Raw genomic sequence first — 18,855 nt, 5'->3', positions numbered from 1 at the left:
CTGAGGTGTCATCTCAGTTCCCAGCAGGTGATTCATTCTGGTGGCTGGTCCATGACAAGCTGATGGGCAGGTGAGATGGTTTCAATCCTGCAAAGAAGGGAATGTGTAATCCAGGCCGTGTGTCCGGGCTGTGTGTGTAGAAGCAAGTGGGACAGGGACGGAAGGGAAGAAATAAGTGATTGAACCAAGAGCAGAGAGAATTGAAATTTATCCCAAATATATTACTGAAGATTTTGGTAGTGCCTCCATTATTGCTAATGATGAGGCTGGGAGGTTTGGAGTTGCACTCATTGGTAGATGCACCCTTGGAAAGGAACGTGGAGAAATGTTCTCTATTAGGATCTGATTATTTGCAGCGGAGTCTGACAGCTCTAAGGTTACTTGTGTATAAATAAGTCAGGCAGAAGAGGAGTCAGACAGAAATTTTATTTTGCCATGGCACAGTGTGAGAACTGTCATCCTGGAGTCTGAACAGCACAGCCCCTGCCATGTGCCAAGCAAGCCTGTATCATTCCCAAGGCATTTCTGTCCACGCTCCCATTCTGTGCTGTGATGCTAGAGCCTTCCTCCTTGCAGCTTTCCTCCTTCTCCTTCCTTTGATTTCTGAGAGAGGCAGAGGCAGTAAGCAACACTTACCTGTCCCCTTTCTGAGCTGCATGGATTTGAGAACATGGCTGCATTTATTTCCTACACTGTCATGTCAGTGTTTCCTCTCCTTCCAGTCCTGGGAAAGGCTGCAGGGAGAGGAATAACACTGGCCTCCAAAGTGGAAGTCAGAAGAAGATAACTTTTTTAGGAATAAAATGGATCCCAAAAAACTAGCTGGAGCAGGATTGGAGCTGGAGCTGGGCTTGCCAGGATCTCATGACAGACTCTGCTGCCAACATCTTCACTTAGGTGTCAGCTGGACCTGGAAGCAGACTCGGTTTGTTTTATGTTTGTTTAATCAGACTTGGAAGAAATAATCCAGATGTGTATCAACTTTTAAATGTTTTTACTCACTGGGTAAGAGATGTTGATTCAGGTTTCTTGCTTGGAAACGCACTGCAGTGAGTTAGACGTGCTATAAACTGAGTAGACTTTCTGAGGTGACTGACTCAGCTTATTTATCTGACAATGTGTGTTACGTCTGCCAGGTCTTTAACCCGGGCTTCAAAGTGTCAGTTTCTAGTACATGGAGAGGATACACAGTACCCTCTCAGAAATTAGGCAAGGTCTGACATTCTTTTTTAAGGGATGAAAGTGATGTAGGGAAGCAGAAGAGATGGCAAAAGAAAATTATTATGGAATCTACTGTTACCAAGCTGGGAATAGTTTCTCTGGAGAGATACTAAACCTCTAAACTTATTTCAAAATTTTCAAAGTGAAGCACTGCAGAAAATGCTGAGGAAATAAAAATAGTTCTCGTTTCTGAACCTTTCTGTAACATGGAATTGTTGATTGTCTTAAGGTGAGGCACAGGGCAGTGGCTCAATTCACTTGACATTATAGATCCACTTGGGGATTTTCAGGTTGTGATCAACTGACAGACTGCGTGATTCTCTCATGTGGGCACAGAAATTTTAAAAAAATCTAGAAAATTATCTTCAGGAATAATGCTATAAAACATAGCTTCTAGCATACACTGTGGATAGGCCACTTAAAAAGAAAACAACAACTCAAGTTAACCACCTCAGAAGCTCTGGGGATGCAGAAAGTATTTGACTGGCATAAATTTGGCCAGGAAAAGAGAGCTTGTCATTTTTATGTACCCTTCCTCTCCTTTTCCATTCCTCCTCATGTCTCTCCCTTTTAGTGGTAATTAATCGGGGTAGATTACTCACTGGGGATGGTGTTCTGTTTTTCTCTGCTTATACCATCACACCAAATGCACCTAACAGTCATTTTTGCCAGCCCTGGGGTTCACAAAGTGCCAGAGAAAATATGGAGTTTAGCATCCTCTCTCCTTTTCCTTTTTTAATGCACAAATAGTGACAGTTTCTATGTCTGCATATCTCTGCAGCCCCATCCCATTGCTTTGGTTGACACCTCTTATCTCCCTGGGACACAAGGGACACTTAGCAAAGGAGCAGAGACTACAGACATGGCCTCACCTGTCCCCCACCCCTGCCTCTTCCCTGAAGTTTTTGCGCTTGCAGTACTCTTTCATGCAAATGAGAAGCCATGGGCCCATTCAGTTCTGCCTCCTTTATTAGCCTGAGCACAAGAGGCTGAGAGCACTTTGTTACAGGTGGGAGGTGGGGCAAGAACCACATCCAATATGAATGCATCACTTTCCTGGGGAAAAAAGTGCCAAGAGCTCAGCTCTTCCAAACTTCAGTCTAGCTTTGACTTCTCCCATCCAATTATCCAAGTTTCTTTCGTCCTCCTTGCTACTGCATTGTGAATAGGCTTTCTCAGCACTTTGCTTGACTGGAACTCCTTACTTTCTCCAGGAAAAGAAAATGTACAAGTTCTCTTCTCACAGTTTCTACTGCCCAACATCCTGCTGCTCAAAATTGTATGCTTTATGTATCTCCCCTTCCCACTTTCTCTCCTATATTCTCTTGTAGCTTTGGTCAAGTATCTCTTCATATACTCACTCTCTTCTCTAGAGGCATTTTCCATCTTTTCTCAGGTTCTTGGGCTGAACAGAGGACCCAGGTGATTGCAGAAAATGTTATTTACATCAGTTTATTTTCACTGGGGAAACCTGCAAGTTGTAAAATGAATGTATAAGCCTGTTGGCTGAGGCCTAAAGTGAAAATTAATCCCCGGCATTGCACTTCCTCACTTTGCCCAAATAGCAGATGGCAGAGAAACCTAAAAAATTATGAGTGTTCTGTTTGCATCTCAGGGGGTGTAGGCAAGACAAGGAGGGCCAATGGGTGAACCTAAAATATCTTAGATTTAAATGCATGAATAAATTTGAGAGGACTTTTTCTGAAAAGGGAGCAGAGTTTCAGGCCAATTAACCCTAATTGTGCCAGGGATAAACTCATCTCGTTGTGTGCTGGAGTTGCTTCCAGGGCTGGAGTGGAAAGATGAAGGTGGACAGGGGAGAAGGGAAAGAGACAATCTTCTGCAAGTGTTTGGCAACCTCTGGCCCAGAAAAGATTTCCTGTGGGTTTCCTGGGAGCTGAAAAATAAAGGCAGCTGCCAAAGAACCACCTTTAAGGGAGATTCCCGGTGGAATGTATTTAGCTCTCTGTATTATCCACCCTTGCTAAAATGCTGAAATAACAAGCTGAGTAGAGTGGCAGGGAAGTTATCACTGTTTTTAGAGAGATGGGTGGATTGATGCCTGACTGGCTGGGGGAAGAACAGTTCATGGCATGCAGCAGGGCCCACTGTAGGAAAGCATCATGACTACAGATCCCCTGAGGTGACTCTGGACCTTGCTATTTGTCCAAAATGAAAACTAGGAGGCTTTAGCATTTCTCTTCAGCAGAAAAAAACCCCAAACAACAATGTAAAATTGTCATTAGTGCTATACTTCAGGGACTTCCTCCTTCCCCAGAGGAGGGTCAAGGCAGTATTCTTTTAAAAACTTCTTTAAATGTAAACTATATCCTTGTTGCTGGCAGGAGGGCCACACACACATGTAACTTTGCAATGGTGTCCAAGGATTTTACGTGTCAAAACCCTCTTGCTGCACAAGTGAAAGGGAGATGCTTGTGCTGCACATTAAGTCCATAATGAGAAACGTGTGTGCAGAGTGGGGGGGTGTATTTGCAGAAATTGCAAAATATTTCTTAAGTATGTTTATGAAACATTTCAGTCAGGACCAGTTATACACCAGTGATTCCCAACCACTTTCAACCTTTTCCATAGCACTGCATGTTGTTTTCTTGTCTCCCATCTTGACAGCAACCCCCACAGTACTGAGTTGCTGCCCCTGCCTTCCTCCACTGCTGTCAGTTTGAGAAGGTGCCAGTGGAAAGACTTAGATAATCAGCCAAGCAAAGCACATTAGTTTTGTCTCTCAACTCTAATGTTGGTGTTCAAGCCAGAGAGATTATTTTAATTGGGACCCAGTATTGGAGATAAAATTATTTTTTTCCTAGAAAGTGATCGTGTTAACTTTGAGATTAATGCTAAGATGGATTAAATTTATCCTGGACACTGATTTAAGTTTCAGTCCCTCAACAATGTCTTCCACAATACAGAAGAAAAAAAAAACCAGACAGAGTATGGGATATGTCAATCTCAGCTATTCATTTTTAGGATATTACAGGAGGTGAATGTGCTTGGACAGTGAAAGGAGAAGAATGGTCTGGCTTTAGAAGTGCTTAGCTTCCCAGAAAATTCCTAATACATTTAAATTTTGGATGCTAAATCTTTCTGAACATCAGACCTATAGAGTACATCTACATTACTTGCAGTATTGAATGAAAAGATCTAGAGTTCCTATTCTCATGCTGCATTTTTCCCCTTTTGCTTCATTTTAAGTGATTAAAACCAACTGACAATACCTCCTCTCCCTCCTTCTTTATTAATTCATGATGAATTCTGTTTGCTGGCTGACATCAGTTCACTGTCATGGTTCAAAACTTTTCCAGCACTTGGTTGGCTTGTTGCTTGCTTGCTGAGAAAAGTGTTTATATCAGGATTTTCGGAAAGAAACAAAATGTGATGTTATAGAGAGGGAGGAGTTATTTTGTTTTGTTTCTACAGAACTTGAACTTTGAGATATTTACATTGTCTTATATGTGATTCCTATTAAGAAAAAAAATTGCAAATTGTTCTGGTGGGTTTTTTCTATTCATTCTTTTGTTATACTTTTGACAGAGTATTAATCTAAAATAGGATGTGGCATTCTGTGCACACACTTAGGTGAGATGTCTGGCAAATTTGCTAGAGGGTACAACATCTTTGAGAAAAGTCTCAGGTATTCCTGTGATCTATTTTTTTTTCTCCACTTGAGTTTCATGCCTGTTTCACAGTCACCTGCTACTATATGAAAATCCTTTCTGATTATTAGTTTTGACCTTAATGATGTGTTCTGTTAAATGCTCTGTGCCTGAAGAAGGCTCACATGTCTCAATCTGATCCCATAAGTGTCCTACATAAGGAGTGAGCTCTCACCCAAGTGTGTAAAGCTTGAAAATTCAAATCTTTTGTCAGAAGTTTTAGTATTGGAACAAAGATGACCTCTCTGTTTTGTGAATTCCATGAAAGCATTAAAAAATAAGAATCAGCTACCTACAAAACCAAAGAGCATTCTAACTCTCACCTTTGCCTACAACCTGATATGTTTCTTTAAAGACATTAAATATCAAACTGGTAATGGTTTTTCATGCAAAACAAGATAATATAGTTATTGTCAGAGACAAGTGTAAAGTTTTAAGACATGAAATGATGATTTTTTCTTACTGTTCCCAGTGTCAAAGAGAAGGTTATTCTCTTCCAAAAAAAAAAAAAAAAAACCCAGAAAAAAAAATAAAAAAAAAGGACTACTGATTGGCCGTTTTATGTATTAAATGATGTTCCATCTACAGTGGTATTTATACTAAAAAAGCAATTGAATATATCATTAACTTACACTAATTATGTGTAGTCTAAGAAAATTTCCAGAAAGCCAACAAATACTGTGGTTATGACAATTCATGACTTACTGCACTGACTTCATTCTGGCCTAACAAGAGATCTGTTGGAGAAATGTTGTTCTAAATAACATCACTGGTAAATCAGAGTCTTTTTCTTCAACTCATAAAAAAGCTTGGTTCCTGAAATGAAAAAAATAATGGGAAGTCCTGACTAGTTTATAACACTGTTCTCCTTTCTGATTATGTTCTCAAAATGCTTGAGCATTCTAAGTCCCAATGGATTTGATGTTTGGTACCTAACTGAAAGCAACTTGCTTCTTGGATAGCCAGCTTAATATATAATGCATTACCTACACTCAGATTATCTGCCACATGTTGAGATTGGTATCTGGCCACATGGGCAACCAGAAAATTTAGACATTTAAGCCTTTAGAATGTCTCTTTCTGAGATGTCCTTGCAAACAACACTTTTTTGGGTGTGGGTTTCAAACTGAGGGTCAAATCTACTTCATTGAATATCTATCTTTCTTTTCTTTCTTTGTTCAACAGAATGCTGTCCGTGTTTTGCTGTGTCCAGCTGGCACACCCTTAGCATGCTGATTTAATTTAAAAAAATCACTACCCATTGTAGAAGCCAGATGTAGCTGAACAACAGAGTTTTGCTCATAGTATGGCTCTGGTGCCTGAGCTGTTCCACGGACCATTACTGCAAAGAGTGCAGTGAGTACTTCCAGAGCAATGGGAGAAGGCAGGAAGTGCTGCATCTGTGATGTGCCTGACAGTGGGGCTGTGCTTTGACAGGGTGGGCTTCTGTCATCTCCTGGCTCTAGAACTGGAGATTGTTCTTTAAACATCTGAGTTACTGGGACTCACTTAGGCCGTAGCAAATTCCAAGCCAGTAGCAAATTGTACAGGCTTTCAGGCATCATCCCTGCCCAGACCCGAACTTGCAGCTACAAATTTGTACCTGGGGAGCAGCAAAAGGGCTATGGACAGCTTGCTTACAAAAACTACAGAGCAGCCATCAGTATAGTGAAGATCCCCACATGCTTATTTTGTAGTTTCACACTGCAATACTATCAGACCTGGTAGCAAAAATACAGTGAGAAAAGTACCATTTCCATTAGATACACCACCATGATTTTTGAGCATTGTTCATTCTGTCCAAGGAATTGAAAGCTGGAGGGATGCTTGTCAAGAGATTACAGTAAACCTGACTGCTAGATCATTCTATTTATCCCTTACATCCCTGGCATTTTCCAAATAGGTTTTCTGGCTATTCATACTGTTGTTTGGGTGGGAAAGAAAAGAGATTATAAAGATAGCTGGATGCACATAGTAGAAATGAGGATAAAAACAACTGATAAGGGTAAAGATAAAACAGTCTGAGGTAAGACTTCCACAGCAGAAACTTTGCTTTGGTATAAAATGACAGTCACTTAATATCTTCCATTCAGAAAGAGCCTGTCACCTAAACAGTATCTAGAAAATAATGGCTACAGGTGAGAGCACAGGACTGATCATGAAAGGCCTTGAACTTTGTTCTTGGCTTTTCTGAGTTCTTTTGGATAAGTCACCTCACTGTTGAAATCCCTCATTTGCATTTTGATAATATGTAAGCATCCAATGTTGCTGTCTGTCTTGGTCAAACTTATCCTTTCTATTTTGAAAATGGGTATGTCTCTTTCTTCCTGTCTAAACAATCTCATGCTTTTGATTTTTTTCCTATTAGGTCCTGTTTTCTAACTGCTTGATCAACCTCTTTGCCTTTCTCTGGATTCCTTCAACTAGTACATAAAAATCTGTAACTGCTGTGGGTAAAACAGGGCATGCCAGCCCAGCTCAGGCTGTCTCCCTCTGAGGATGGAAGAGCACTTGCTAAGGATGCTGAAGAACCCCAACTAGGAAAAAAGGAGAGACTGGGAAGGTACTCTCAGACCTGACTATTTTCACTACCTTCTATGGAAGTCTTGATCACCAGATGCTAATGCTAAATCATCAATTGTAAGCATTGCTGTCACCTCATTCAAGCCTTATTTGTGTAGCTACAAGCAGCCTCCATAAGCTTTCTTTTGCCTTGCTGTCATCTTAATTGATGTTCTCTAAGTGACTTTTTTTTGGAAACACATGGCAAACTAAATTTATAAAACTATTTTGGCTATATTAGGATCTAATGAGAGTGTATTACCTTATCTTGTACAGAAATAGTCCAGAGATGGACTTCTCAATTTTGTAGTGGCCTCCCATGTGGCAGGAGGCTCCTGGAACTGTAAGGGAACAGACACCAGCAAAAATGCTGACTAACTGCAGTGCCCATAGCAGTGCTTGGCTGCTTAAGATGCAACATGCCTACTCTTTCCCTCAACACAATGAATATCACCATCCATTCTAAAAGTTACTGGTGACTCTCCTTTACCAGAATGTTCTTTCTCTTGTATCCCCTGTGCCACATTGAGCAGGTCAGGCATTGCAGTCTTTGTCTTTGGTGTTTGCTTGAGTTTCATCTTTGAGATGTTGTGTGTTGTTTTGCCCCTGCCAAAAAAAGAACAATTTATCTGAAACTTTTTATCCTGGGGCTTTCTGCTGCATTGTTTCAGGACTAGCCAAAACTTTAATCACATCTTAAAATAGAACTTATGAAGAATAGACATTGTAGTACAAGAAAATTATGGTGAGTTTGATTTTGTGATTTTTTTTTTTTTTTACAGGGAGCCATTTCTGGAAAAGTATATACCAGGCTTGAGCCTTAAAGAAAATTGACTGCTTGATCTTTGTGGAGGCTGAACTTGCTCTGTGCTGCCTTTTTGGACTGTGTGGATCTTGGATGTTGTGTGGAAGACAGCAAACTTTTCCTCTGCTCTTACTGAGCATCCAAGCAGCGCTGCCTTGAATGCTGCCAGTGAGGAGACACAGGGACTGCAAAGAAGATCCTGGTGCCAGAGAAGGGAACAGATCTGGTTCAGTGTGGTGGTTTGACCCTGGCTGAACACCAGGTGCTTACCAAAGCCATTCTATATTTCCTCTCCTCAACTGGACAGAAGAGAGAAAATACAAGAAAAGGCTCATGGATCAAATTAAGGGCAGGGAGAGATCACTCTCCAATTATTGTCATGGGCAAAACAGGCTTGACTTTGGGAAATTAGTTTAATTTATTACCAATCAAATTTGAGTATGATAATTAAAAATATAACCAAATCATAAAACACCTTCCCCTCACCTCTCCCTTCCTCCTGGGCTCAGCTTTACTCCTGGTTTTCAGTACCTCCTCTGCTCCAGCAGCACAAGGGGACAGGGAATGGGGGCTGAGATCAGTTCATCCCATGCTGCCTGGACCACTTTTCCTACTCAGAAGGAGGACTCATCACAGTCTACTCCTGCTCAAGTGTGAGTCCCTCCCATGGGGTGCAGTCCTGTGTGAGCTCCTCAAGGTGGGTCCTTCCCACAGGCTGCAGCTCTTCACAAACAGCACAAACACTGTGATCTCTTCCAGGAGTGCAGTCCTTCAGGAAAAGGCTGCTCCAGTGAGAGTCCTGCACAGGGTCACAAGTCCTGCAGCAGACTACCTCAGCATCCTCACTCCATGGGGCCACATGATCTGGCAGGAGTCTGCTTCAGCATAGGCCTCCCACAGGGTCAGACCCTCCCTTGGACACCCACTTCCTCTGGCACGGGGCCCTCCATGGGCTGCAGGTTGGTCACTGCTCCCCCCAGGCCCTCCGTGGGCTGCAGGTTGGTCACTGCTCCCCCCAGGCCCTCCGTGGGCTGCAGGTTGGTCACTGCTCCCCCCGGGACATCCATGGGCTGCAGGTTGGTCACGGCTCCTTCATGGACCTCCATGGGCTGCAGGACACAGCTGCCTCACCATGGTCAGCTCCACAGACTGCAGGGCAATCTCTGTTCCTGTGCTTGGAGCACCTCCTCCCCACCTTCTGCACTGGTCTGGGTGTCTGCACAGTTGTTTCTCTCACATATTCCCACTCCTCTCTCTGGCTGCTGTTGTGAAGTGTTTATTTTTTACCCCTTCTTAAATACATAATCCCAGAGGTGCTACCAAGGAAGCCACTGAGCTTGGCCTTCGCCAGCAGCAGATCCATCTTGGAGCCAGCTGGCATTGGTCTGCTGGACATGGGGAAGCTTCTGTCAACTTCCCACAGAAGCCACTCCTGCAGCCCCCCTCCCTGCTACCAAAAGCTTGCTATGCAAACCCAATGCACTCAGCAAGCAGATGGGGAGTCAGGCCTGTTGGAAGGGATCTGGTAAAAACATGGGCTACAGCTGAAGCAAAGACAGGGGCTGAATGGTAGGGAGCACTGAGGAGGGAAAAGGCAGATTTCACATCTACAGCAGAGACACAGCATTAAAAAGAGCACCAAAGTGCTCTTCCCTGCTCTTGTCCCTCCCTTTCCCATTTTCTTAAATTAATCATCTGAAAACTGAATTCTGCATCTGCTGGTTGTGTGTGTTCTGGGCAAGGGGCATCCCTGCATTTCCCTAAAATGTTTGGGGAAATGCTCTGAACTAATTCTGTATCCAAGAGCATTAAGGGAATCAAGTTTCTATATGAAAGTTGCTCTTGGTGTGACCTTCTTCATAAACAACAACAAAACTTTCCATTGTTTTGCTTTAGCAGGTTTACTTATAAGGTATTTTAGTGCAGAGTAACAAAACAGCTATTTTCATGCTGAGAGTACTTCTTTTTTTCAGTCAGGATACCTTTTATATCTATCATTTGAGTAAGATATTCTCATCTTCAGTCCTTATCAAGAGAATCCACAATTTCATGGTACAAAGAGGCAATTGCTATCTTAAGGTTTGCATTTGCAGGTTTAGCTTCACTGCAAAGTACTGTATAGTCCTCTTTCTGGAGTGTACATTCTCGTTCATGTATACAATGTGTAGCCTCTGTTACATAAAAATAAATCTTTACCAGCTGTGATCATGAGATAAGCTCTGACATTTGAATTGGCTGACTTTGAAAATGACGGGAGAGGACATTTTGTACTTGAGTCCATAGGTATGGACCAGTGGAATAATGAAGAAGTTAAATGATAGCCTAGTTTAAAAATCATTGTTTGCTATTTTCATAGATTATCTGTGTTGGGAGATTGATTAGGGAGAGGAGGAACTTCCTTCATCAGGAACCAATCAATCCAATACATCCCCAGCTAGACAGGGACATCAGTGGGAATGCCAGTTACGCTGCCTCAGGGGAGAGGGAATGTCATTTCGGAGAGAGCAGGGCAGAAGGACATCAGCACATAACTATTCCAGCAGAAAATTGATACGTTTCTGAGCTCAAAGACATTTGTAACTTTTAATATTGAGGCCACCAAATAGAGTGGGAAGTTAGCTGCTTTTGATGCAGCAGTCAAAGGGTCAAATTCTTTTCCCTGCTTGCTCCAGCGTAGCTCTGTGGCAGTCTGCTGGGCTCCGCCAGTGAAACTGAAGAGGAGGATTTGGCTCAAAGCCTGGTTTTAATCTGCACGTATGGTATCAATTTTGGAAGCATTTTCTGGTTGTCCTCACGGTTATAAAAGGGTAGAAAAATATATTTCTTCTCTTCCCCATTTAAAAAAAATTAACCAGGCTTTTGTTAACTCATTTGTGTTAATTCTCTACCTGAAAAATGTAATGCTTATCTTCCTCTTCAGTTTTGCCACAGCATTGGCCTGTCTATTAATAAGCACCTCTGCTGTCTATCCTAAGGGAAAGGCTGCTCTGGAGAAACTAGGTTGCCCGAGCAGATTCCAGTTCTCTCCTGCACATGTAGCTGATGCTGAGTCCATGAGGACACTACTCTATGGATCCCCTTTCTGAATATAGCCACTGGAATCTCCTGCCCATCAGTCTTCTTCTTCCTTTTTCTCTTGGCATGTCCATCCAGTTATTGTTTTCTCAGTAATGAGGAGTTCTGTGGTGTATGGGCAGTTGGCAATGATTGTGTCCATTTTCAAGTGCCTGCTGAAGAGGGACTGTCTCCTCATGCTCGCCAAAATCTTCAGCTCTTTTGGTGAGTGCAGGAGCTGTCAGCCATGGAGAAGTGTTTGGCCCCATTAACGAGCACTGATCCCCTTGGAGCTCCATCTCAAGTACTGTCATAACTTTCTTAATTGCTGTTTTACAATAAGGTTTTTCCTGCATATTCCTTGATTGTGGTCCCTTCAGTATTTTGGGTCACCTTTTGGGTGAATTCTTTGTGATAGACACTACTTCATTCTCTTTCTGAAAAAGAGGACAATCTGTCCCCAAGACACAGAACTGAGAGAAGTTGCCTGTAACAAGGACTTCAGTCTTCCCATGTAATTGCAGACAGCATTCATGTTGTCTTCAGAATCTTAGGAAACTTACATTTGAGAAGTAATTAAACCTTGACAGTAACGTTTGCCTTTTTTTCCTGCTGCTTTCTCATTAATTACTGATTTTTCTTCCCTTGAAATTGCTTCTTACTTTATGTGTCATTTCACCCTCTTTTTGTACTCTTCTCCTTTTTTTACCCCTTTCCTCTATGCTGGCACTCAGCAGCCAATATCAAAATTCCCATGTAGCTGTACATACTTAATCACTTCTTGGCTCTTTTAATAGGCTTAAAAAATTTCCTCAGCATTAACTACTTCAATAAATATAGTAAGATATTCATGTAAGGCAACTGAACAACAGTGGCAAGGCTGCATGTGATGAACTTAGCTTTAGTTATGCTACTAAGAAATAAAATGACTGCAAAACCTAGAAGGTGAGAAAACTGAAGCAGGGAGATGAGTCAAGGTTGTTGGATGCAGAGTGATAAGGGCAGCCCTGTCCTTTATGCCACCAAGAACTTCTGCTGACAGCTGTCCATGTGTGCCAGTACTATTATTGTAGGTTAATAAATCAATGGAAGTTCTCATTGTTTCCTGCAAATTAGAACTGTAATTCCTGCTAGAAATTTCTCTAGGCTCCTTGACCTGTAACATCAGGAGTTCATTATGATGAAAATAGGAAGCAATGCAGCAAGTTCATCATGCTTTCTAGAGCACAGCACTGCTTTGGTACTTTAAACAGAATATATAACATCTGTGTTGTGCTGGTTTAGATTTATTTCTTATGGAAGACAGATCTCTATCTGCTGAAATAACTGAAATTACCTTCTAACATACTCATCAAGAAAACAAACTTTAACACCCGCAGACCACTATGGCTGTGTCTGTAATTCAGGAACTGAGAAAACCTGTAGGAGATTCTCTTTTAATAAGATGAAAATAGATGACTATCCAAAACAGTTAACTGATTAGGATCATCATGACCTTATCTTAATTTGGCTGCTTTGCATGTTGAAGGTGAGAAATATCCTGTTCTTGAAATACATTCCCAATATTCAAAGTGACTATGGAAACAACACAGATTCTTCACCTTTTACTTCCAACATCAGTGTTTTAAATGAGAAATAAATAATTCAACTGAAATAATATAGATTTCTGAGTCTATCAGATTTGTTCTGTCTATCTACTGCCAATCACTACACCAGTTCCAGTTCGCAAAAGTCTTTTGCTTTATGCAGTAGTTTGATCATGACTGTAAGTATGGGCCTTTTCCCATAATTTTCATGTATAACTTTGGATAGTGGTAGCAACAGTGAGAAATCTTAGCGAATCAGGCCTTTGAACACAAGCCTTGTGTGTCTGGGATTTATCATTGCACCATTAGAGCTCTGGCCATTGCAAATTTACATCTGCATGACCCAATTGACAATAATTCTGAGTAACTCTGGAATATGTCGGTGACATGTCCAGAACCTCAGGCTTGAAGTACTGCACAACACACTGTCACTTTTTAAACACTGATTTGCTGATTCTCTGCATAACTCTTGCACTGCTAGTGGGTTAAACAAGGTTATTGTTAAGGTTTTTCTGAGTTTTAAGGATTTGTATGCAAGGGATATTATGACAGCATATTTAATAAATATAATAAATAAATTTAGGTAGTGCCTTCACACATTCAGGACTAGATCAATCAGGCAACATAACTATTAGATTGGATTTGTCCAGTGAAAATTATATGCCTCTGCACTGTATGCTTTGACCTCTTTTCACTTGCCCTGTTAAATAGCTTAGGAAAAAGCCCACAACTGTGCTAAACAAATACATTTGTTTGTTTGTACCAAGTTTTTGTTCCAACATTGGAATTTATTAAAACAACATGTTCTGTATATTGCCAGCAGGTCATCAATGCATGCTTGAGTCAGATTCATGACCTTTACTTTCACTTGCTAGGTCTGCAAAGTTGCCTCATCCTGGAGACTTTTAAAATATATATCATTAATAATATACCTTGCCCTGTCTAACTTATAGCTGAGAATATCTTCACAGGTGTACTCATTGGTTTTCTCTGGTAATTATCAACTAGTTTATTTTATGTAGAGTCAGATGCTTAACTCTAAATAGTTGCTGAACTGTATGAAATAGAAATATTTTTTCCTCACCTAAAGAAAATTTAAATTAAATTTGCAACCTATTTAGGATTTGAGGTAAGCTTTTTCCTTCTGTGGGATGGTTGGAGGTCATCTCAAGCAGCTACTCAACAGTATATATTCCCAGGGAATTATGTGGACTCGTCATTATCTAATCTGATGTTCTGGTTGTTTGTCTAGATGCAACTAAGGTTAATTTTGCAAAAGTGTTACCCCATCAACAGCTCTAATAAAATGTGCCCCTACACTTTACTCAAGTTGGAAAATGGTGATCAATCCATTGGGCCCAGCTGGTCATGTCCCTAACCTCTGTGTTTAAGTGCTGTATTTCACATCCTGTTTTCATTTTGGCACTGACCATAAGCGTCTCAACTCTAAGTGTCAGGACAGCTCCTATATCAGGGTCACTATCTAGAATCAAGGGATTATGCCCTGCCTCCCTAATTTTGTAGATGTTCTCAGAATGTTCTCAGTGCAGTTGACTTGTATCAGACCTATCATCCTGGGATCAAAGAAGGGACTGTTTTTATTTCCAAGTTGCAAATATTTTGCTGTTGATCGGAATCAGTAAGGAGACTACATGTCTACATGAAAAACCTCACCATGTTCTTCTCTTCCCTTTTCACAGCAAAAAGTGATCCTGTAAAGAGACAAACTTCCTGCAGAGGAATTGTGCACAAGAGCCGTGAATATGTGCAAGGGCCCCATGGTGAAATGCCAAGATCTGTACCAGTGTGCCAACTCCACTCTCATTACAATCAGCTAACTTTTACAGGATCCACAGCAATGTAAATACACCCCAGACTTCCCTGAACAAAAGTGTGGTATTGATTTTGCTGTACTCTGTTGCACTCCTATGGATCTTAGTGACAGGCTGTTACTTCAAACAGCATGACAAAAACTTACTAAAATAATCTATTTTTCCTTGGTAATTAAAGGCAAAGCAAAACAGAGATGATCACAAACAGTCTCTGATGAGAACTTCTCTTAATGTTTCTTTTGATCTCTTGTGCTGTTGCTCCAAAGTAAAGCATCTAGGCAAAAATAAAATCACATTAATACAGGATGTTAAATGGAAACATGTTCCTAAGAATGAAGCCTATACAATTTAGTGTATAGCTTTTTTCTGGCATTTGTTGAAGCCCAGTGAATGTAGCTCATTTCAATGTGATTTCCAAAGCAGATAAGCAAGTATGTGCATTATAGGAATCATTCAAAAAAGATGGTTTGAGTTTAAGACCAATCATTTCACAAATGCTTCAATAGTATAGAATATCACTTAATAATTTAAACTCTCCCTTAATAAGGGTCTATGAAATTGGCATTTCTTAGAGATTTTTTTCTGTTCATGTAAGAGAAACACCTAAAATACAGTTAGAATAATCAGATCTATCCATCACTGAGATCATGTCATGTCCTTGAGGCCTACAGCAGAATCATAGATTGTTTTGGGTTGGAAGGGACCTGTAAAGGTCATCTAGTCCAAACCCCCTGCAATGAGCAGGGACTTCTTCAACTGGATCAGGTTGTTCATAGCCCTGCCCAGCCTGACCATGAGTTTTTGCAGGGTGACAAAAGTTGAGATGCAGTTCTTCAGTGTTTCTTCACTCCCCTGTTTCTTCTGTTATGTGGTGTGTTTCTGTAAGCCATGAGAGGAGTCAGGCATAGTCTACCCTTTCCATGCATAGATTTCATAATGATTATAGTAACTTTGAAAGAGGATTGTGACTGGTGCTTTCCCTTTTCCAATGTACTTTGTTATTTTCCCTTTGCCCAGTACAACTTTCCAAATAAATCTTTCCCCTTTACTTTTGTCAGTCATTATGCAAAACATTGTTCTTCTATCCCTGGGGACCAATGTTAATCATATACAAGCTTTTTCATGCAGCTAAATTGTAAGTTGGCAAAGCAATATGCATGTCAGGAAGTGTAAGACTCTTAATGTAAGCCTTCAGTTACTTGCCTATGCAAGGTTACTGAATTTACCTAGATGTGATTAATGGTGCTAGTTATCTTATTAAAGGTAATTGAGGGAGAATCTGGTGTTACAGTTTTCAAGATCTACAAAAATACAGTCTAAATTAAAGCAACTTCAACAGCAAGTCACTTTAAAATTTAAAAAAATATATATGAGTGTTCATCTGTATGCAGAATTATTTCGTTGTTTCTTTACTGGTCAAGCAATTAGTCCTGCAGGGCTTTGAAATTCAATTAAGGAAACAGCTTCATAAAAGTTTTGGGAATGCAGTAGCTACATGTGAGTTCTGGGCTCCATATATGTGTGGAGCTCCAGAAGGAACCACTCCTACTGACTCCTCAGAGTGGCAAATGTGGGCTGTGTGGCCACCTCGGGGAGGTGAGTCAAGGAGAGTCGCATGCTCTGCAGTTGGTACAGGCCTCTCATATGTCATGTCTGTGCACATGTTCTTGCTGTGCAGAGTGAAATCTGCCTATCAAAGACTCTATCAGTCTGCTGGGACTTGTGTTCCTCATGTGTTCTTGCTGATGAGCCATCCATATCCCCCAAGCTGATTGTGCACTATGGTACTGCAGTCATGGTGGTCAGATTTCTATTGAAAGTACTGTGTAAAAGAGGCAAGAAATGTGAAACAGATGAAGAAGTTCTAAAACAAAGATGAGGTATAATGGCTGATCTCATTATAACTTTAGAAATTGTCAGTGCTGTACAGTGATGTTAGCCTGTGGCTTTAGGAGAAAACATAAATGCAAACCAGGTTTTTCTTTTTTTCCCTATTCAGCTAATGAGAACTTGACCAGGGTGTAAGCATTTCATGTTACTGAACTGCTACCTTCACTCATTTTGGAAAACAGTTGAGACTTGGATATTTTGTGTAACAGCTTTGTAACCCAGAACACACATCTAATTTAGCAACCTGCTGGACTGTTGCATCTGTCATGGCAATGTAGTCCCTGCTTTGTACTGAAGCAGGCTTTGGACATACCATGTTCCCTCTGTCCTGGTGTCAACATTTTCCATGCAGTATTCCCTCCAGTGGGCTGGACGACAGTGAAATTTGGTCAGTTGGTCTCTCTTGAGACCAGCCAGTCTGTCCTATCTCCTAAACGTAGGGACAAGGGCTGCTTTGCCAAGAGGGTAAGAAACAGAGAGTGGTTTCAGCCTCCCCGTCTTCCTCTGTGTTGCCACGGGGCAGAAGGAGGATTCTAAATCTTTCAAGGTTCTGTGGGGGAGCTGTCAGCCTCAAATCTTCCTCTGTCTATGCAAGAAGAGAACATGCAGCTAAAATGTGTGATGGTAAACCCTTTAATTCACAGTGTTAATGCCTTTTATTCCTAGCATTATAATTTTCCCTTTCTCTGTTACCTTATTTTTATCTCTCCCCCTGCAAGCTGTGAACCACACAAGCAACTACTTCAGAATTTTGATGTTGTTTGTCACACCTGAAAATGTAGTTTGTCCCAAAATATCATTGCCTTAGTTCCTATGTCAAAGTGGCTGAAGCCTCATCAGGTCAAATGAGCTATTCGGGGTATCTGGGTGCTGCTTTGAATGAGCCAAGAGCAGTTACCAGAAAATACTGTGCAGATTTAATTGTCTTAAAGGTGGCAGAATAGTATCCAAACCAAAACAGATGGGAGGAGCATCTTAAAATGGGAGGACTCTGAATCAAAAGAAAATAAAATGATTAAAAAATATGATTTTGAAAGTGTATCACTTTCTGCAGTGGTTTTTCCCAGCTCTCTCTTTTCTTGTAATGTAAGGCGTAACAAGAAATAAATATCCTAAAGCATAGGCCTATCTACAGCCTCAAAAAAAGTAACTCATGTGAAAGAACAGTAACCCCAGCTCTGGGGATTTTTGTGTTGTTTAAAGCCCTACATAAATCAAGAGGAGGCCCACAAAGGGAAGACTGTTTGGTTTCAGGGACTGGTCTTGATTTTCTGCTTAGGATAATCAAGATCAGGAATCCATCTCTAATTAAAGGCAAGCAGAAAATATGAAGGATTTTCACATACATTCTTTTCATACTCATCGTTTAACATGTTATGTATACAGTATTCTTTTCCTTTAATTCAGCTTTCTCAAATTATGTGCAGACATCTCCAACAGCAGGGAAAGGTGGGAGTATTTAGGATATCTAGAAATTAACTCTTCCACTTCTACAGAAAGACCTGTTTCTTTATCAGAGGTATTCAATAGAATGTGGTTTCTTGTTTCAACAAAAAACTTCAGTGAATCTGTGATTCTGTCACATGGGAGCTTGGGGGGGATATTTTGTTAGCTGGGGTTTTTTTTCTTTAGGTGTTTTTTGTTGGATGTTTAGGGGGTTTTTTGGTTTGGTTGGTTTAGTTTTTGTTTGTTTGGTTTTTTTTTGTTTGGGGCTTTGTTTATTTGATGTTTGTTTGGGGGTTTTGTGTGTGTATTCTCATTTTTTGTTTGGTTTTTTGGTTTTTTTTTATAAATTGAGTATGTTGCAGCAAATATACTTGCCTGGCTTCTTCGGTAAAAAAGACATGCTTTTAGTTTTAATAAACATAGTGCTTTTTCTTGTCTGCTTCTCTAGTAACGCTGACTTGCTTTGCAGTGATTTTCCATGGATATGTCATTCAAGTGAATGAAATTTAACCAGGATGTGGGTTTTGTCACTTTGATGGTGATGTAGTTTCCCAGATGTAAGTTTTTCATTAAGAAATTAATATTGGCAGATTGGGTATTACAGTAAACCGAACAAGCTCGAGTATGCGGTCGGAGCACATCATCTCACTTGGTGGTGTTCAAGGTCCCCTCTCTCCCCACACAATGAAGTCTGGGGTTGATTTACATAAATTCTTAGTTTTCTAACAGCTACACCCCATAAGTTGAACTATCCCTTATGGTTTTGGCTCCTTTTCTGAGATGTATTG

General features: G+C 40.7%; 1 long non-coding RNA gene across 4 annotated transcripts in view; it reads left to right on the top strand.

The window, feature by feature from the left end:
• The window catches only part of LOC113458908 (uncharacterized), a 120,347-nt gene extending 102,077 nt beyond the window's left edge, over positions 1–18,270 (top strand). For 2 of the 4 annotated variants that reach the window (XR_012581215.1, XR_003379638.2), the window contains exons 2-3: positions 7,261–7,455; positions 8,237–14,570. This is a non-coding gene — a long non-coding RNA (uncharacterized LOC113458908). Of the gene's footprint in view, positions 1–6,077; positions 6,249–7,260; positions 7,456–8,236; positions 14,571–14,599 lie in introns of those variants that run through there. The other 2 variants (XR_003379637.2, XR_012581207.1) reach the window with 2 other exon arrangements.
• Positions 18,271–18,855: the final 585 nt, after the last annotated feature.

The sequence above is a fragment of the Zonotrichia albicollis genome, chromosome 1 (genome assembly GCF_047830755.1).
Source record: "Zonotrichia albicollis isolate bZonAlb1 chromosome 1, bZonAlb1.hap1, whole genome shotgun sequence".
Classification (NCBI taxonomy): domain Eukaryota; kingdom Metazoa; phylum Chordata; class Aves; order Passeriformes; family Passerellidae; genus Zonotrichia; species Zonotrichia albicollis.
Note: the sequence above shows the minus strand (reverse complement) of the source record. Positions and strands in the feature narration are given on the sequence as shown.